Source organism: Chiloscyllium punctatum, chromosome 31, assembly GCF_047496795.1.
Source record: "Chiloscyllium punctatum isolate Juve2018m chromosome 31, sChiPun1.3, whole genome shotgun sequence".
Classification (NCBI taxonomy): Eukaryota; Metazoa; Chordata; class Chondrichthyes; order Orectolobiformes; family Hemiscylliidae; genus Chiloscyllium; species Chiloscyllium punctatum.
Genome location: NC_092769.1, coordinates 61118520 through 61139481, shown reverse-complemented (window position 1 = coordinate 61139481; position 20962 = coordinate 61118520). Strand labels below are relative to the sequence as shown.

The 20962-nt window shown below is 43.4% G+C and overlaps 1 long non-coding RNA gene across 1 annotated transcript in view; it reads right to left on the bottom strand.

The window, feature by feature from the left end:
• LOC140456979 (uncharacterized) overlaps positions 1-20836 on the bottom strand; it is a 32375-nt gene extending 11539 nt beyond the window's left edge. Inside the window, exon 1 of the long non-coding RNA XR_011953292.1 lies at positions 20382-20836. This is a non-coding gene — a long non-coding RNA (uncharacterized lncRNA). The remainder of the gene's footprint in view (positions 1-20381) is intronic.
• Between the last annotated feature and the right edge of the window lie 126 nt (positions 20837-20962).

Here is a 20962-nt window from a genome sequence, read left to right as displayed (position 1 = left end):
CTAGGGCTCTTAAACTAGATTCCCCTGCTAGTCAACGCCAACACACCATGCACTTTCTTAACAACCCTATCAACTTGGCTGGCAAATTTAAGGGATCTATGGACATGGACCCCAAGATTGCTCTGTTCCTCCACACTGCCAAGAATTTTGCCTTTAAATCTGCAATCTATATTCAAACTTAACTTTCCACAATGAATAACTTGACACTTTTCCAGGTTGAACTCCATCTGCCACTTCTTAGCCCAGTTCTGTATCCTGTCAATATCCCGTTGCAACCTAGAACAGCCCTCCGCCACTCCACCAATCTTTGTGTCATTGGCAAACTTACTAACCCAACCTTCCATTTCCTCATCCAAGTCATTTTTAAAAGTCACAAAGAGCAGAGGTCCCAGAACAGATCCCTGTAGAACACCATTGGTTAACAAGCTCCAGGCTGAATACTTTCTATTTACGACAACCCTCTGTCTTCTATGGGCCAGCTAATTCTGTATCCAGACAGCCAAATTTCCCTGCATTCTATGCCTCCTCACTTTCTGCGTGAGCCTACCATGAGAAACTTTATCAAATGCTTGATAAAATCCATGTACATGATATCCACTGCTCTACTTTCATGAATATGTTTTGTCACATCCTCAAATTATTCCATAAGACTTGTGAGGAATGATCTGCCCCTCAAAACGCCATGCTGACTATGTCTAATCAAACTATGGTTTTCCCAAGTAATCATAAAAAGGGAATAATATTTGCCACCCTCTAATCATCTGGCACTGCTCAAGTGGACAGTGAGGATGCAAAAATCGTAACCAAAGGCACAGCAAACTCTTACCTCGCTTCCTGTAGTAATCTCGGTTATATTGGTTCTCTGGCAAAGAGAACTCATCTATCCTTAAGTCTTTCAAATTCTTTCTGAAACTTTCTTTTAAATGTGCATCTAGAAATACGTTTGATAACTCACTGTAATACAAACATTATTTGTAATTGCTTGTCCTTGAGAAAGCATACAGATGATCATACATTAGATCCATATTCATAACTGGCTGTGTGCAAGTTCAATGAGCAATTGTGATTCACAGAATTGTAAGGGCACAGAAGGCTGCCTTTCAACGCATTGTGGCAGTACAGTGCTCCAAATATGCTTGCTGACTTGTGCCATTTTCCTGACTTCTCCCTGAAATCCTGTACATAGTGTCTAATCAAATAATCACCTATTGCCCTTGGTGAAAGTGAGGATCTCAAATGCTGGAGATTAGAGTCAAAAAGTGTGGCGCTGGAAAAGCACAGCAGGTCTGGCAGCATCTGAGGAGCAGGACAGTCTATGTTTCAGGCATAAGCCCTTCCCAATGAAGAGCTTACACCTGAAGCATCTATTGCCCTTGACTGAACCTGCCTAAACTACAATTGCTCATTGAACTTTGACACAGTTAGTTATGAATATGGATCTAATATCTGATAATCTATATGCTTTCTCAAGGACAATGCGGTACATTCCAGATCAAGTTTCTTTATCACATCTTATTTCCTTCTCTGTCAATAGACAGACAAGGGAAAGGGCCATATTGGACCTGGTACTGGGGAACGAGCCAAGACAGGTGGTAGAAGTTGCGGTGGGAACAGTGACCACAATTCTGCAAGTTTTAGAATACTCTTGGATAAAGAAGTGTGTGGTCTTAAGGGAAGAGTACTAAACTAGGCCAAGGCCAATTATATCAAAATTAGGCAGGAGCTTGGAAATGTGGATTGGACACAGATATTTGAAGGGAAATCCACACTTGAAATGTGGGAGGTTTTCAAAGACAGGTTAAAGATAGTGCAGGATAGGCATATCCCGTTGAAGGCAAAGGATAGGAAGGGCAAGATTCGTGAACCGTGGATGACAGGAGAAATTGTATGACTAGCCAAGGGGAAAAGGGAAGCATACATAAGGTGTAGGCAGCTAAGAACAGAACGAGCTCTGGAAGAATATCGGAAGAGTAGGACGAAGTCTTAAACGAGGTACCAAGCGGGCTAAAAGGGGTCATGAAATAGCTTCAGTGAGCAGAATTAAGGAGAAACCCAAAGCATTTTATTCTTATACAAGAAGCAGACTAGAGGAACTAGAGGAAGGATTAGTCCACTAAAGGAAAAAAAGGAAGGCTGTGTGTCGAACCTGAGGGAATGGATGAGATTCTGAATGAGGAGAGGAACATGAATGTTGAGATGAGAGACAGAAGTTTGAGTAGTTTGGATCACATTGACATAAGTAGGGAAAATGTGTTGGGTAGGCTAGAGGTTATTAAGGTGGACAAATCCCCAGGACCAGATGGGATATATCCCAGGTTGCTGAGGGAGATGAGAGAGGAAATAGCTGGGGCCCTGACAGATATCTTTGTGGCATCTTAAATACAGGTGAGGTGCCAGAGGACTGGAGGGTTGCTCATGTTGTCCCCCTGAATAAGAAGGAGTAGGGATATTCCAGGTAACTACAGACCAGTGAGCCTGATGTCAGTGGTGGGAAAGTTGCTGGAGAAGGTACTGAGGGATAGGATCTATTTATATTTCAAAAAGAATGGGCTTATCAGTGATAGATAACATGGTTTTGTGTCGGGGAGATCGTGCCTTATCAACTTAGAGTTTTTTTGAAGAAGTGACCAAGTTTATAGATGAAGGAAGAGCTGTTGATGTTATATACCTGGACTTTAGTAAGGCATTTGATAAGGTTCCCCATTGTAGACTAATGGAGAAAGTGAAGTCATGTGGTGTGCAAGGTGTTCTAGCTAGATGGATAAAGAACTGGTTGAGCATCAGGAAATAGAGAGTAGTTGTTGAAGGGAGTTTCTCGAAATGGAGAAAGGTGACCAGTGGTGCTCCACAGGAGTCAGTGTTGGGGCCACTGTTGTTCGTAATATATATAAATTATCTGGAACAGGGCACTGTTGGTATGATCAGCAAGTTTGCAGATGACACGAAGATTGGTGGAGTAGCAGAAAGCAAAAGGGATTGTCGGAGAATACAGGAAGATATAGATAGACTGGAGAGTTGGACGGAAAAGTGGCAGATGGTTTTCAAGCCAGACAAATGTGAGGTGATGCATTTAGGCAAGACAAATTCTAGAGCAAATTAAATAATGGACAGAAGAGCCTTGGGAAAAGTTGGTCGGCAGAGAGATCTGGGAGTTCAGGTCCGTCATGATAACCGGAGTCCCTACTGGCCGTTAAACCGGGGTCTGATTTCTGAAGAAAATGTGCAGCTTACTTATACTCTGAGCAAAACACCAAACAGTTTTATTGAGGTCGATAGTGCATATTTGTGAACCTTGAAACCTCCGTCTCTACCATCCCCATTCTTCACTCCGTCCTGCGCATACTGAGTACACGACGCACACAAGATTGGCAAGGTTTTCTGACCAATAGGAATGCAAAAGGATGTTCCAGTTCCAGAATCCATGCGTTTTTCTGGCTATGGGTGTGCACATTTGTATATCAGCTTCTTCTGAAAAATCACCAATGTAGAAATATCGGATCAAGAGTAGGCCATTCAGCCCTTCCTGCTTGCTTTGGCTTCAATACGATTATGGTCATCATACTCAGTGCCCTGCTCTCGCTTTAGCATCAGACAAGCTGTTCAAATATAACCACAATATTTCCATTGAAGCAGCATTTAATAGAAAATAGTCCGGTTATGTCAAGTCCACAAAAGCAGACAAATCCAACGCCATCCATTACCGAACCCCTGTCAATCTACACTTATCATCAGCAAAAACCAGCTCACTCTGAGAAAGTGAGGACTGCAGATGCTGTGAGATCAGAGTTTTAAAAAAAATGGTACTGGAAAAGCATAGCAGGTCAGGCAGCGTCTGACGGAACAGGAGAGTCGAAGTTTCGAGCACAAGCTCTTCTTCAGGAATTGGAGGCTCTAAGGGGCCTGAGAGATAAATGGGAGGGGGTGGGGCTGGGGAGAAGAGAGCTGGGAATTGATGGCTAGATAAGGATCCTTCCACATTGGACAGAGATTTTCCTGCATCTCGACACACGTCACCTCCTGTGTCAGTTGCTCTGTATGTGGTCTCGTCTACATTGGGGAGACAGGATGCCAACTTGCAGAATGTTTCAGAGAATATTTCTGGGACACACACACACACACACACTAAACAATCCCACTGTCCTGTGGCCAACCACTTCAACTCTGCAAAGAACATGCAAGTCCTGGACCCCCTCCACTACAAAATTCTCGCCACCTGATGCCTGGAGGAAGAAGACCTCATTTCTGCTTGGGACCCCCAACCACTCAGAATCAATGTGTACTTCACCAGTTTCCTCCCCCCACCTTATCCCACATCCAACCTTCCAACTCATCACTGCCCTCTTGAACTGTCCTACCTGTCCATCTTCCTTTCCACCTGTCTGTTCCACTGTCCACTCTGACCTATCACCATTACCCCCAACCTTCATCTTGATAGCGTTGCATTCCCAGCTACTCGACCCCCAGACCCACACCTCTCCCATTTATCTCTCAACTCACTCCACATTCCCAATGAAGAAATTATGCTGGAAATGCTCCTGCTCCTTGGATGCTGCCTTACCGGCTGTGCTTTACCAGCACCACACTTTTTGACAATAACTAGCTCACTAATTCATGTTCCATCAGAGCCTCTCAACTGTTGTCATCATTATGGAATTAATCCAACATGGCCAAAGCATTGAACTATCTAACAACAATTTAAATGCCCTTAAAGTTGGCAAGTCTACTACTGCTGCTGCAGGCAGTGCATTCCACAGCCCTACTACTCTGAGAAAAGAAACTACCTCTGACATCTGTCCTATATCTATCACCCCTCAATTTAAAGCTATGTCCCCTCATGTTAGCCATCACCATCGGACAAAAAACGCTCTCACTGTTCACCCTATCTAACCCTCTGATTATCTGAAATGTTTCAAGTCACCTCTCAACCTCCTTTCTAATGAAACGAGCCTCAATTCTCTCAGCCTTTCCTCATAGACCTTCCCTCTGTTCCAGGCAACATTCCAGTAAATCTCCTCTGAACCCTTACCAAAGCTTCCATCTCCCTCCTATAATGCGGTGACCAGAACTGTATGCAATACTCAAAATGTGACCACACCAGAGTTTTTGTACAGCTGCAGCAAGATCTCATAGTTCTGAAGCTCAATCCCTCTACCAATAAAAGCTAACACACTGTATGCCTTCTTAGGAACCCTATTAACCTGGGTTCAAGGACAACTTTCAAGGATCTGTGCACCTGGACATTGAGATCTCTCCGCTCATCTACACTACCAAGAATCTTACCTTTAGCTGTAGTTTACCATTAGTTTACAAGATTCCATGCAAAGACTGCACAAACACTTTATAGAACAAACAGGCAGATAACTAGCAATCTGCATTCATGAACAGCAGCTAGTCACTAAACACCACTACCAGCTGTCCCTAGTCGCTATACACAGAGATGACAAGGATCATAAATTCGACTGAGACAACACAATGATAATAGGACAAGCTAAACAGAGGGCAGCCAGCCAATTTCTAGAGGCATGACACTCATCCATTGGCTCTATCAATAAAATCATTGACCTAGACTCAATATACCAACCATTGCCACGAACAAACAGAACTGGCAACCGGAAGCTGCAGGAACAGAACCAAATAAATTCCAGAAGACACAGTTCAGCAGCGCTTCTCAGGAACTCCAAAGCACTGAGGATTTCACCTAGAACAGGGGACAAAACATCTGCGAACTTCCCAACTCGGTGAACATACCCACAACTACAGCAACTGGGATCCGAGCTACAAGAACCGTGGCACCAGAACTGTATGCAGTATTCCAAGTATGGCCGGACCAAAGTCTTATACAACTGGAAAATGACTTGCCAATTCTTGTACTCAATACCCCACCTAATGAAGGAAAGCATGTGTTATGCCTTCTTGACCACTCCACTAACCTGTGTTGCCACTTTCAGGGAACAATGAACCTGAACATCCAGATCTCTCTGCACATCAATTTTCTTCAGGACTTTTCCTGTATAGTTCGTTCTCGAATTGGATCTTCCAAAATGCACCACCTCACATTTGTCAGGATTGAACTCCATCTGCCATTTCTCTGCCCAATTTCTCTGCCCAACTCTCCAATCTATCTATATTTTGCAGAATTCTCTGACAGTCCCCTTCACTATCTGCTACTCCACCAATCTTACGTCATCTGCAAACTTGCTAATGAGGCAACCTATACCTTCCTCCAAAACATTTACGTATCTCATAAACAACAGTGGTCCCAGCATGGATCCCTGTGGAACACCATTGGTCACAGGTCACCTGAAACGTCGATTTCGAAGCTCCTTGGATGCTGTCTGAACTGCTGTGCTCTTCCAGCACCACTAATCCAGAATCTGGTTTCCAGCATCTGCAGTCATTGTTTTTATCGCCATTCCACTACTACTATGCTTTGTCTCCTGTTGCCCAAACAGTTCTCTATCCATCTAGCTAGAACACCCTGAAACCCATGCGACTTCACATTCTCCATCTGCCTACCATCGGGAACTTTATCAATCTCTGGTTCATGTATATGACCTCTGCATCCCTTCCCTCATCAATCAACTTTGTCACCTCTTCAAAGAATTCTCTTAGGTTTGTAACACATGACCTTCCCTGCACAAAATATTGCTGCCTATCACTGAAAAGTCCATTTTCTTCCAAATGGGTATATATCCTATCCCCTCAGTATCTTCTCCAGCAGCTTCCCTACCACTGACGTCAGGCTCACAGGTCTGTAATTACCTGGATTATCCCTGCTACTCTTCTTAAATAAGGGAACAACATTAACAATTCTCCAGTCCTTTGAGATCTCAACCGTGTTCAAGAATGCTTCAAAGATATGTGTTAAAGCTCCAGCTATTTCCTCTCTCGCTTCCCTCAGTAATCTGGGATGGATCCCATCCGGACCTGTGGATTTGTCCACCTTAATGCCTTTTAAAATACCTAACACTTCCTCCCAATCACTTTGCCGACTTGACCTAGAGTAAGCAAAGATTTATCCCTAACCTCAACATTTGCCATGTTTCTCTCCTCAGTGAATACCGATGCAAAATACTCATGAAGAATCTCACCCATTTTCTCTCACTCCATGCATATTTTTTCTCCTTTATCCTTGAGTGGGCCAATCCTTTCCCTAGTTACACTCTTGCTCCTTATATTTGAATAAAAGGCTTTGTGGTTTTCTTCAATCCTGCTCGCTGAGGATATCTCATGACCCCTTTTAGCCTTCTTAATTCCTGGTTTCAAATTGGTGCTACATTCCCGATATTCTTCCAAAGCTTCGTCTGTCTTCAGTGGCCTAAACCTTATGTACACATCCTTTCTCCTCTTGGCTAGTCTCAACTTCAACCGTCATCCATGGTTCCCTAATCTTGCCATTTCTATCCCTAATTTTCACAGGAACATAGCTCTCCTGAAATCTAATCAACCTCTCTTTAAAAGCCTCCAACATGTCGAATGTGGATTTCCCTTCAAACAACTGCTCCCAATCTACATTCCCCAGCTCCTGCCAAATTTTGGTATAGTTGGCCTTCCCTCAATTTAGCACTCTTCCTTTTGGATCACTGTAGTCTTTATCCATGAGCATTCTAAAACTTATGGAATTGTGATCAATATTCCCAAAGCCTACTCCTTGGATGCTGCCTGACCTGCTGTGCTTTTCCAGCACCACACTCTCGACTCGGATCTCCAGCATCTGCAGTTCTCACTTTCTCCTATTCATGTACTTAGCTAATTGTCATAAATGTTGTGACTGTATGTGCATTCACTGCTTCCTCTGGCAATTCATTCCACACATAAATTATTCTTTGTGTAAAAAAGTTGCCCCTCAGTTCCCTTTTAAATCTTTCTCCTCTCACTTTAAAAACATGCCCCCAAGTTTTGAACTCTCCTACCATGGGAAAAGACCTTGGCTATTCATCTTATCTATGCCCCTCATGATTCTATAAACCTCCATAAGGACACCTCTCAACCTCCTATGCGCCCATTAGAAAGATTTCAGCCTAACCAGCTATTTTTATAACTCGCCTTCCATTTCCAGCAAAATCTTTTCCAAAGCCTCTCCAGTTTTTTAATATGCTTCCTATAACAGGGCAACCAAAACAGCACACGGTATTCCAGAGGATGTGCTAGCATTGGAGGAGTCGAGAAAAGGTTTACTATATGATCCCAGGGATGAAGGACTTGTCACACATGTAGCAGTTGAAGAATCAGATGATGTATTCAATGGAGTTTAGAAGTATAAGGTCGATATGATTGAAATTTACAGAAGTATACTGAGAGGCCTGCATAGAATAGAGGTAGAGGAGATGTTTCAACTCATAAGGGAGACTAGGATCCGAGGGCACTGCCTCAGAGTGAAGGGACAATACTTTAGAACTGAGATGAAGAGTAGTTACTTCAGTCAGAGGGTGGCAATTCTGTGGAACTCATTGCCTGAGAGAGCTGTGGAGGCCAAGTCATTAAGTGTATTCAAGACAGAGATAGATCTATTCTTGACTGGTATGGGGATCAATGGTTATGTGAGAAGGCTGAAGACAGGAGAAGGGGACTGAGCAACATAGCAACCATGATCAAATTGTGGAGCAGACTTAGTGGGCCAAATGGCCTAATTCTGTTCTGATATCTTATAGTTATTCTGGGTGACTTCAATCTGCATGTAAATTGAGCAAATCACATCAGTAACAATACGATAGAGGAGACATTCCAGGAGTGTGTACGAGATGGTTTTCTGGATTGATACATTGCGGACTCAAATGAAGTCCATATTCAAGTGTCTACGGTGTAATAGCCAGGGGTGGGTTAACTGAATTGGCTGGCCAGCTGGTTTGTAATGCAGAGTGATGTAATAGCATGTGCTCAATCTCTGTTTCGGCTGAGGTCACCATGAAGGTCCCACATTCCTAAACTTGCCCATTGCCTGAGATATGGTGACCTTCATGTTAAAGCAATATTAGCCATCTCTCTCTCTCAAGTGAGAAAGCAGTCCTATGGTCTTCTAGTACTAAAGCAACTTTAATTTCAAAATGTTAATTATGTCACGAAAAGGGAAGAATTGGCAATCTAGCTGTATGAGGCCCCTTGTAGGAGACTGAAGAATTTAGTCAGAATTCATAACTCGACATTAAGATGGAGAGTGACAGAGTTGATTCTGAGACAAGGGGCTGAAATCTAAATAGAGGCAATTACAATGGTGTGAGGCATTAGCAGGCTACAATAAATTGGGGGACAGGATATAAAGGGAGGACAAACATTTAAAGAGCATTTGAAGGAACTGCAACTGTTGTTCATTCCTGATTGGCACAAAATAAAATGGGAAAGGTGGCCCTGCCATGGCTAACAAGGAATATTAGAGATAGCAATGGATCCAAGGAAGGGGCGTACAAATTGGCTAAAAAGAGCAGCAGACACGAAGACCAGCAGCAATTCAGATTTTAGCAAAAGAAGAATAAGGGATTGATTAAGATGAGAAAGTAAAGAATAAAAGTAAGCTTACAGAGAATATACAAACTAAAGGGAAAAGCTTCTAAAGTTATATGAAGAGAAAGAAATGATTGATGAAAACCCGTATCAACAGAAACAGGGGAAGTTATAATGTGAAATAAAGAAATGGCAGAGCAATCAACTGCATATATTAAACATGGAACATAGAGCAAAGAACATTAAAGCACAGTACGGGCCCTCGAACCTCGATGTTACGCCGACCTGTGGAACCAATCCGAAGCCCATCAATCCTACCCTATTCCATTTTCATCCATATGTCTATCCAACGACCATTTAAATGCCCTTAAAGTTGGCGTGTCTACTTCTGTTGCAGGCAGGGCATTCCACACCCCTTCTACTCTGAGTAAAGAAACCACCTCTGACATCTGTGCTATATCTCCTATCCCTCAATTTAAACCTATGTCCCCTCATGCTAGCCACCACCATCTGAGGAAAAAAGCTCTCACTGTCCACCCTATCTAACCCTCTGATTATCTTATGTCTCAATTATGTCACCTCTCAACCTTCCCTCTAACGAAAACAGCATCAAGTCCCTCAGCCTTTCCTCGTAAGACCTTCCCTCCATACCAGGCAACATCCTGTTAAGGTTCTACATTCTTCCTATAATGTGGTGACCAGAACTGTACACAAAATTCCAAGTGCAGCTGTACCAGAGTTTTGTAAAGCTGCAGTATGTCCTCGTGGCTCTGAAATTCAATCCCTCGACCAATAAAAGCTAACACACCTTACGCCTTCTTAACAACTTTCAAGGATCTATGTACCGGGACACTAAGATCTCTCTGCTCATCTACACTACCAAGAATCTTACCATTAGCCAAGTACTCTTTATTCCTGTTGCTCCTTCCAAGGTGAAGCACCTCATACTTTTCTGCATTAAACTCCACTTTATCTCTCAGCTCAGTTCTGCAGCTCATCCCTCTGTAACTGCAACATTTTTCGGCACTATCCACAACTCCACCGACCTTAGTGTTGTCCGCTAATTTACTAACCCGTCCTTCTATGCCCTCGTCCAGGTTATTTATATAAAATGACAAACAGCAGTGGCCACAAAACAGATCCTTGTGGTATACCACGAGTAACTAAATTCCAGGCTGAACATTTTCCATCAACCACCATCCTCTGTCTTCTTTCAGCTAGCCAATTTCTGATCCAAACCGCTAAATCACTCTCAATCACATGCCTCCATATTTTGTGCAATAGCCTCTCATGGAGAACCTTATCAAATGCCTTGCTGAAGTCCATGTACACCACATCAACCACTTTACCTTCATCCACCTGTTTGATCACCTTCTCAAAGAACTCAGTAAGGTTTTGGCACTTGGGAGCACTGCTAACTGGCATTGTGTGATATTTAACTTTGTCCACTCCAGGCACCCCTACATCACAGTTTTAAGATACTCATGGATAAGGAGTAGGGTGTCCTTGGGTGAAGACAAACTACTTTCTAGATTTTATTCCCTATGGTGTGGAAACAGGCCATTTGGCTCAACAGGTCCACACCTACCCTCTGAACAGTAACCCACTCAGACCCATTTTCCTCTGACAAATGCGCCTAACACTGGGCAATTTACCTGACCTGAGGAAACCCACACAGATACGGGGAGAATGTGCAAACTCCACACAGTCACCCAAGGCTGGTATTGAACCCAAGTCCCTGGCACTGTGAGGCAGTAGTGCTAACTACTGAGTCACCGTGCCACCCCTTTACACTACACTACAATATTAGGCAAGAACTGACGAATTTTGACTGGAGGCAGCTGTTTCAGGATAAATCCACTATGGACATGTGGGAGTATTTCAAACAGCAGTTGATAAGAGTTCAGAGCGGCATGTTTCTGTCAGAACGAAGGATGTGTGTGGCAAGTTACATGAACTTTGGAAGACCAGAAATCTTGTGACCTTTGTCAAAAAGGAAAAGCAGCATATGGAAAGTCCAGGAAGATGGGGCCTGATAAAGCAAGGGAATCAGGAATGTATGAAAGAACTTAAACAAGGAATTAGAAGGCCTAAAATTGGTCATGAAAAAGAGGTAGATGAGGTCCTAACTGAATACTTTGTCTTGGTGTTGGTCGAGGGTCTCAGAAAAACGAGTGTCAAATTTGATGAGAAGGATATAGAAGCCTTTTTCATCTCATTTGTGAAGGTAGCTAAACAAATGAATTGGCCAGATACCATGTGGGTTTTGTTGATCCAAACAAAGCTGGTACGTAGAACTAGGGAGGTATTTGCCTTACTATTAGAGGAGGTATCTGGGGCGAATGAGGAGGTGAAGAAAGCCATCTTAAGCGCATATAAGCTTTTGCCAGATCTAAGGAGGGACCTTGGTCAAACATACATTGAGTTTGTAAGGATCAAACAACACAATTTTGATGGATGGGTAAGGGCATTAAAAATAGATTAAACATATGAAGCTCTGAGTGAGATGATTATTTTGAAGGAGTTCAAAAATTCACTTCCTGAGGTGGTGACAACTCGCATGGAAAAGCAGAGTGTTAAAATGGCAAGATTAGCAGCTGAAATGGCTGATTATTATGAATTGATTCATACATCAAAGTTTGGCTTCAGAGGATCAATTTCAATCCAGGAGGGATAGAAATTGGGGAAAAGAGAAATCTTCATGTGGTGAGGGAACAGTAGATCTCGGTGAAGATAATAAAGATAGCTTAACACAGGATATAAAGGAAACTCATGAAAGGGAAAGAGAAGTTTAAAAAGCTCTGGTGTTTTCACTGCAATAAAATAGGCCACATGAAATCGCAGTGTTGGTGGGTTAGAAAAAACACTGGGAAGACAGAGGTAGGAAAACAGGATAACCTTGCCACCCAAGGGTTGTTAAGAAGGCATATGGTGTGTTGGCTTTCATTAGCAGGGGGATTAAGTTTAAGGGCTGTCAGGTTATGCTTCAGCTCTGTAAAGCCCTGGTTAGATCATACTTGAAATCTTGTGTTCAGTTCTGGTTGTCTCATTATACGGAGAATGTGGAAGCTTTAGGTAGGGTGCAGAGGATATTTACCTGGATGCTGCCTGGAGTGGAGGGCATGTCTTATGAAGAAAGGTTGAGGGAGCTGGGGCCTTTCTTATTACAGCGAAGAAAGATGGGGTGACTTGACAGAGGTGTATGAGATGGTGAGGCATAGATATCGAGTGGATAGCCACTCTTGGGCCTCTGCTCTTTGTAGTTTTTAAAAATGACTTGAATGAAGAAGTGGAAGCGTTAGTAAGTTTGCCGATGACACAAAGGTTGGTAGTGTTGTAGACAGTGTAGAGAGCTGTTGCAGGCTGCAGCAAGATATTGACAGGATTCAGAGCTGGACTGAGAAGTGGCAGAATGAGTTCAACCTGGACAAATGTGAACTAATTCATTTTGGAAGGTCGAATTTGAATGCAGAATACAGAGTTAAGGACAGGATTCTTAGCAGTGTAGTGGAACATACAGAGATCCCTCAAAGTTGCCACTCAAGTTGATAGGGTTGTTAGGAAGGCGTATGGTGCTTTGGCTTTCATTAACAGGGGGACTGAATTTAAGAGCTGCCAGGTTTTGCTGCAGCTCTATAAAACCTTGGTTCGACCACATTTGGAATATTGTGTTCAGTTCTGGTCTCCTCATTATAGAAAGGATGTAGATGCTTTTGAGAGGGTGCAGAGGAGATTTACCAGGATGCTGCCTCGATTGGAGGGCTTGACTTATTTAGAGAGGTTGAGTGAGCTTGGTCTTTTCACACCAGAGAGAAGAACGAACAGAGGTGACTCGACAGGTATACAAGGTAATGAGAGGCATAGGTAGAGTAGATATCCAGAGACTTTCCCGCAGGGCTAAAATGGCTGTCATAAGGGGTCATAATTTTAATGTGATCGGAGGAAGGGGAAAAACCACCATGTAACATCTGTCTCCCTAAGAAGAACAGGAGGCCCATGCAGTCATTTGGGCTCTGCTGACGCCTCAGCTAAATATATGGATATATGATTGATACACATACAGACTTGTATATACAAATGATAAATTCTGATCTCTGTATGCAAAGAAATGGAATGTTTATGTATGTATGGCATGACCAACTGTACAGAGCATCAAAATATTTTATGAATAAAGTATATTTTTGAAATTTAAAAAATTGTATCAGACATGTCAACTGTGCAAGGTTACCTTATGAACTCCAGTTAGCTCAGACTGGTACCTCTTTATGATAGGAGTTTATCTTGCTAGCAGGCACCTAATTTGGCTGGGTATATTTTTCCCACCTGATGAATGGCTTAGGGCCTGTAGGAGTGATGTGATTAGATTAGATTAGATTACTTACAGTGTGGAAACAGGCCCTGTGGCCCAACAAGTCCACACCGACCCTCCGAAGAGCAACCCACCCAGACCCACTCCCCTACATTTACCCTTTCACCTAACACTACGGGCAATTTAACATGGCCAATTCACTGAACCTGCATATTTTTGTACTGCGGGAGGAAACCAGAGCACCCAGAGGAAGCCCACGCAGACACAGGGAGAATGAATTACAGCAATTCAAAACGACACACAGACAGTTGCCTGAGGCGGGAATTGAGCCTGGGTCTCTGGCACTGTGAGGCAGCAGTGCTAACCACTGTGCCACTGTGCTGCCAATTAGTCAAATGTACACAGACCTGTCAATTTAACGTTTCTTCCTGACAAATTATTGTCTTTCACTTATCTGTTAACTTTTGTATAATGGAAGCCACTTTGTAGCAGTACATCGGAGTAGCCTGCTGGGGCACTTGAAGAGTTGGTACCCTACTCTCCTAGGTTATGAGAACCTAATTAGTTTAGCTTATATCAGTGTTATATTGCTATTAGTGAATAAAGGGGATGACTAAAATTAAACTAAACTGTCTGTAAGAGGTTTTTATTCCAAACTTCCAAAGAGTACGATCTCTGGGACGAACCGAGAGAGGCTTTACAGGTCTGAGTCCACAAGGGATTCCCTGGGCCATCTCAAATCTAACAACAGGTTAATGATTTAGGCTTGAAATCCACATTCCCACTTGGTCTCGATAATGCTTTAAAAAAAATCACTCGTGGGACATGGGCATCTCCGGCGGCTTTATGGCTGTCCCGACTTGCCTTTGAGAATGGGATGCTGAGCTGTCGTTTTGAACCGCTGTAATTCATGAGCTGTAGATAGACCCACAATAATGTTTGGGAAGGAATTCCAGAATTTTGACCTTGCAACACTGAAGGAACAGAGATATAGTCCAAGTCAGGATGGTGAGTGGCTTCGACAGACTTCATGCCCAAAGAGTCTCAGAGATCTACAGCACAGAAAAAGGCCGTTCGGCCTACCATTCTGGGCAGGTTAAAAACAACCACCAAACTATTCTAATCCCATTTTCCAACACTTGGCCACAGCCTTATATGCCTTAGATTCACAAGTGCACATAGAGTCATTGGGATGTACAGCACGGAAACAGACCCTTTGGTCCAAATCGTCCATGCCGTCCAGAATCCAAACCCTAATCTAGTCCCATTTGCTGGCACTTGGCCCATATCCCTCCAAACCCTTCATATTCATATACCCATCTAGATGCCTTTTAAATGCTACAATTGTACCAGCCTCAACCACTTCTTATAGCAGCTCTTTCCATACAGGCAGCATTTCTCTGCGTGAAAACATTGGTCCTGAGGTCACTTTTATATCGTTCCCCTCTCACCTTAAAGCTATGCCCACTAGTTCTAGACTCCCCCCATCTCAGGGAAAAGATTTTGTCGATTTATCCTATCAAAAACCCTAATGATTTTATAAACCTCTAAACGGTGATCCCTCAGCCGGCAATGCTCCACGGAAAACAGCCCAGCTGTTTTCCCTACAGCATGGAAACAGGCCATTCGGCCCAACAGGTCCACTCTGACCCTCCAAAGAGTAACCCACCCAGACCGATTCCCCTACATTTACCCGGACTAACATGATGGGCAATATAACATGGCCAATTCACCTGACCTGCATATCTTTGGATTGCAGAAGGAAACACCCAGAAGGGACCCAAGCAGACTCTGGGAGAATAAGCAAACTCCACACAGACAGTCACCCGAGGCTGGAATTGAACCCGGGTCCCTGGCAGTGTAAAGCAGCGATGCTAACCACTAAGTCACCGTGCCACCCCTATTCAGTCTCTCCCTATAGCTCAAACACCCTTGTAAATGTTTTGAACTCTTTCAAGTTTCACAACATTCTTCCGAAGGGAAGGAGACTAGACTTCCACACAATATTTCAAAATTCGCCTAACCAATGTGCTGCACAGCTGCAACATGACCTCCCAACTCCTATACTCAATGCACTGTCCAATAAAAGAAAGCATACCAAATGCCTTCTTCACTATCGGGGCCAGTGACCATAATTCCATTAGATTTAAAATACTGATGGAAAAGGATAGACCAGATCTAAAAGTTGAAGTTCTAACTTGGAGAAAGGCTAATTTTGATGATATTAGGCAAGAAATTTCAAAAGCTGACTGGGGGCAGATGTTCGCAGGTAAAGGGACGGCTGGAAAATGGGAAGCCATCAGGAATGAGATAACGAGAACCCAGAGAAGGTATATTCCTGTTAGGGTGAAAGGAAAGGCTGGAAGGTATAGCAAATGCTGGATGACTAAAGAAATTGAGGGTTTTGTTAAGAAAAAGAAGGAAGCATTTGTAAGGTATAGACAGGATAGATCGAATGAATCCTTAGAAGAATATAAAGGCAGTAGGAGTATAGTTAAGAGGGAAATCAGGAGGACAAAAAGGGGACATGAGATAGCTTTGGCAAATAGAATTAAGGAAAATCTAAAGGGTTTTTACAAATACATTAAGGACAAAAGGGTAGCGAGCGAGAGAATAGGGCCCCTCAAAGATCAGCAAGGTGGCCTTTGTGTGGAGCCGCAGAAAATGGGGAAGGTACTAAATGAGTATTTTGCATCAGTATTTACTGTGGAAAAGGATATGGAAGATATAGAATGTAGGAAATAGATGGTGACATCTTGGAAAATGTCCATATTACAGAGGAGGAAGTGCTGGATGTCTTGTAAAGCATAACGGTGGATAAACGCCAGGACCTGATCAGGTGTAGAACTCTGTGGGAAGCTAGAGAAATTATTGCTGGGCCTCTTGCTGAGATATTTGTATCATCAATAGTCACAGGTGAGGTGCCAGAAGACTGGAGGTTGGCTCACGTGGTGCCACTGTTTAAGAAAGATGGTAAGGACAAGCCAGGGAACTATAGACCAGTGAGACTGACGTCGGTGGTGGGCAAGTTGTTGGAGGGAATCCTGAGGGACAGGATGCACATAGAACATAGAAACTTACAGCACAGAATAGGCCCTTTGGCCCACAATGCTGTGCCAAGGTTTAATCCGAATGTAAAATATAGTAACTTAACCTACACACCCCTCAACTCACTGCCATCTATGTGCATGTCCAGCAGTCGCTTAAATGTCCCCAATGACTCTGCTTCCACCACCACAGCTGGCAACGCATTCCATGCATTCACAACTCTCTGCATAAACAACCTACCTCTGATGTCTCCTTTATACCTTCCTCCTAATATCTTCATACTATAACTCCTTATAAAAGTCAATCTGCCCTGGGGAAAAGTCTCTGGCTATTGCCTCTATCCAATCCACTCATTATTTTGTATACTTTGATCAGTTCTCCTCTTTTCCTCCTTCTCTCCAGAGAGAAAAGTCCGAGCTTATTCAACCTTTCTTCATAAGGCAAGCCCCCCAGTCCAGGCAGCATCCTGATAAACGTTCTTTGCACCCTCTCCAAAGCCTCTGTATCTTTCCTATAGTAGGGCGACCAGAACTGGACGCAATATTCCAAGTATGGTCTCACCAGGGACTTGCAGAGTTGCAGCAAATCCTTGCGGCTCTTAAACTTGATCCCCCTGTTAGTGGAAGCCAAAACACCATATGCTTTCTTAACAACCATATCCACTTGGGTGGCAACTTTGAGGGATCTATGTACTTGCACATCCAGATCCCTCTGTTCCTCCACACTGTCAAGAATCCTGTCTTTAATTCGATATTCAGCATTCGAGTTCGACCTTCCAAAATGCATTACTTCACATTTATCCAGGTTGAACTCCATCTGCCATTTCTCAGCTCAGCTCTGCATCCTGTCTATGTCGCGCTGCAGCCTGCAGTAGCCCTCTATACACTCGACGACACCTCCAACATTTGTGTCATCTGCAAATTTACTAACCCACTCCTCAACCTCCTAATGCAAGTCATTTATAAAAACTACAAAGTGCAGAGGCCCAAGAACAGAGCCCTGCGGGACCCCACTCAACACTGACCTCCAGGCAGAATACTTTCCATCTGCAACCACTCTCTGCCTTCTGTTAGCCAGCCAATTCTGAATCCAGATAGCCAAATCTCCCTGTATCCCATACTTGCTGAATTTATGAATGAGCCTACCATGGGGAACCTTATCAAATGTATTTGGAAAGGCAAGTACTGATTAGGGATAGTCAAAATGGCTTTGTGCGTGGGAAATCATGTCTCATAAACTTGATTGAGTTGAGTTTTTTGAGGAAGTAACAAGGAGGATTGATGAGGGCAGAGTGGTAGACATGATCTATATGGACTGCGGTAAGGCGTTCAACAAGGTTCCCCATGGGAGACTGGTTAGCCAGGTTATATCTCATGGAATACAGGGAGAACTAGCCATTTGGATACAGAACTGGCTCAAAGGTAGAAGACAGAGTGTGGTGGAGTGTTGTTTTTCAGACTGGAGGCCTATGACCAGTGGAATGCCACAAGGATGTGCTGGGTCCGCTACTTTTCATCATTTACAGAAATGATTTGGATGTGAGCATAAGAGGTATTTAGTAAGTTTGCAGATGACATCAAAATTGGAGGTGTAGTGGACAGTGAAGAAGGTTACCTCAGATTACAACAGGATCTTGACCAGATGGGCTAATGGGCTGAGAAGTGGCAGATGGAGTGTAATTCAGATAAATGAGAGGTGCTGCATTTTGGGAAAGCACATCTTAGCAGGACTTATACACTTAATGGTAAGGTCCAAAGGAATGTTGCTGAACAAAGAGACCTTGGAGTGCAGGTTCATAGCTCCTTGAAAGTGGAGTCGCAGGTAGATTGGATAGTGAAGATGACATTTGGTATGCTTTCCTTTATTGGTCAGAGTACAGGAGTCAGGAGGTCATGTTGCGGCTGTACAAGACATTGGTTAGGCCACTATTGGAATATTGCATGCAATTCTGGTCTCCTTCCTACTGGAAAGATGTTGTGAAACTTGAAAGAGTTCAGAAAAGATTTACAAGGATGTTGCCAAGGTTGGAGGATTTGAGCTATAGGGAGTGGCTGAACAGGCTGGGGCTGTTTTCCCTGGAGCATCGGAGGCTGAGGGATGACCTGATAGAGTTTTACAAAATTATGAGGGGCATGGATAGGGTAACTAGGCAAAGTCTTTTCCCTGGGGTCGGGGAGTCCAGAAGATATAAAAGAGACCTAAAGGGCAACTTTTTCACACAGAGGGTGGTACGTGTATGGAATGAGCTGCCAGAGAAAGTGGTGGAGGCTGCTACAATTGCAACGTTTAAGAGGCATTTGGATGGGTATATGAATAGGAAGGGTTTGGAGGGATATGCACCGGGTGCTGGCAGGTGGGACTAGATTGGGTTGGGATATCTGGTTGGCATGGACGAGTTGGACAGAAGGGTCTGTTTCCATGGTGTACACCTCTATGACTCTAATATCGTGGTCATTCTTCCCTAAGAGGCCTTGCTAATTTTGGTTGTCAATTATTCCTGTCTTGTTACCCAATTTTGGTTCTTCAATGCATTGATTGATAAAACTGTTCCATATACATGCTAAGAATTCCTCCTCCCTCACATCACGACTGATTTGATTTGCTTAATTTATATGCCGATCAAAGTCACCCACAATTACAGCTATGCCTACTCGTGTTTCTAAGTTCAACCTATACAGATTCTACTTCGCCACAACCTATATCCTTGCTTACAATAATATTAATTTACTTTATTAATCAGCAATTCTGCCCACCTCCTTTTCCTTATTGCCTCTACAACCTGTCCTCCTTAGACAACCCATTGACTCCAGGTATCAATCCAGTCAACCTCCTTTGAATCATCTCCAATAAATCTACACATTTCCTGACAGACGACGATGGAAATCGTGCACAGTATGAGAGATGCAGTCTCACCAATTCCCTGCATAAATAAAGCAGAACATCCGTATATTTATGTTCTATTCCTGTCATTAAAAAAAAGGTAGCAGCCTATTAACATTCTTGACTATACGCTCTATCTGGGAGAAAGTGAGGACTGCAGATGCTGGAGACCAGAGTTGAAAAGTGTGATGCTGGAAAAGCGCAGCAGGACAGGCAGCATCCGAGGAGCAGGAGAATCTTATGCCCGAAATGTCGATTCTCCTGCTCCTCGGATGCTGCCTGGCCTGCTGCGCTTTTCCAGCAACACACTTTTCAAAACTACACGCTCTATCTTCATTCCAAAACTGTAACTCATGCTTTAAATCCTTCTGCACCTCAGAATTCTGCAGTCATTCTCCATTCAAAAGTATTCTGCACTAATTTATTCCTCCTGCCGAAGTGCATGACTTCACATTTTCCCACATTATACTCCTATTTACTAAACCTATCCATCTCCGTCCGCAACTTATGTCCTCATTATAACAGTTTCCCCCCATTCTTAGCTACCATGCCTTCATTCTCCTATTTAAGTCATCTATGTAAATTCGAAAAGATTGGGTAACGTATGGCAAGAGACACAACTGTAAAACTATTTTTTTCCAGAATAAGTGGTGCTCCCCATTCCTCTGTACTTAATGAATGGAAACGAAAAGATTCAATGACTTACGTCGGCCAAATTATTTTCTGTGCCTTGACATTCTTTCTAATGTGTTGAAGACTGATTTCTGCGGCCTGTGTTCATAACATAAGTCCAGACATCAATGGGATAAATCTGTACTGCTCCCCCAAGGAGGTCTACAGCTCTTTTTTCCTCAGGTGCAGTGCCCCAACTAAGACACATCCTCTGGGGCTGCTCTGAACGCGATTTTGAATCTCTCGGAATTTTCCCAGTGACACTGATCTCGGAAGTATTTTCTTACAGACAAACCTTTTACCTTGCACGGTGAAAGGCGAATGATAGTGAGGTACTAGTGAATGGAGTGGCTCTGTCAGATCTTGCTGCGATATTTGATTGGAATTGAAGACTTGGAAATGTTTCCCATTTTATGCGCTGCAAAAAGTACGAATACAAAGGTATCCTCCCCTGAGACCAGGACACAGCCTTACACCTCACGACTTTCAAACCCGTCTGCTGCTTCACTGATTGGTTGGAGCACGAGTTGCCCCCACCCCCCCCCCGGATTGACGTCCATTCCACCGTTCTGATTGGTTGGATCAACCTGTCCCGTCCCTTTCTCACAATTGGGC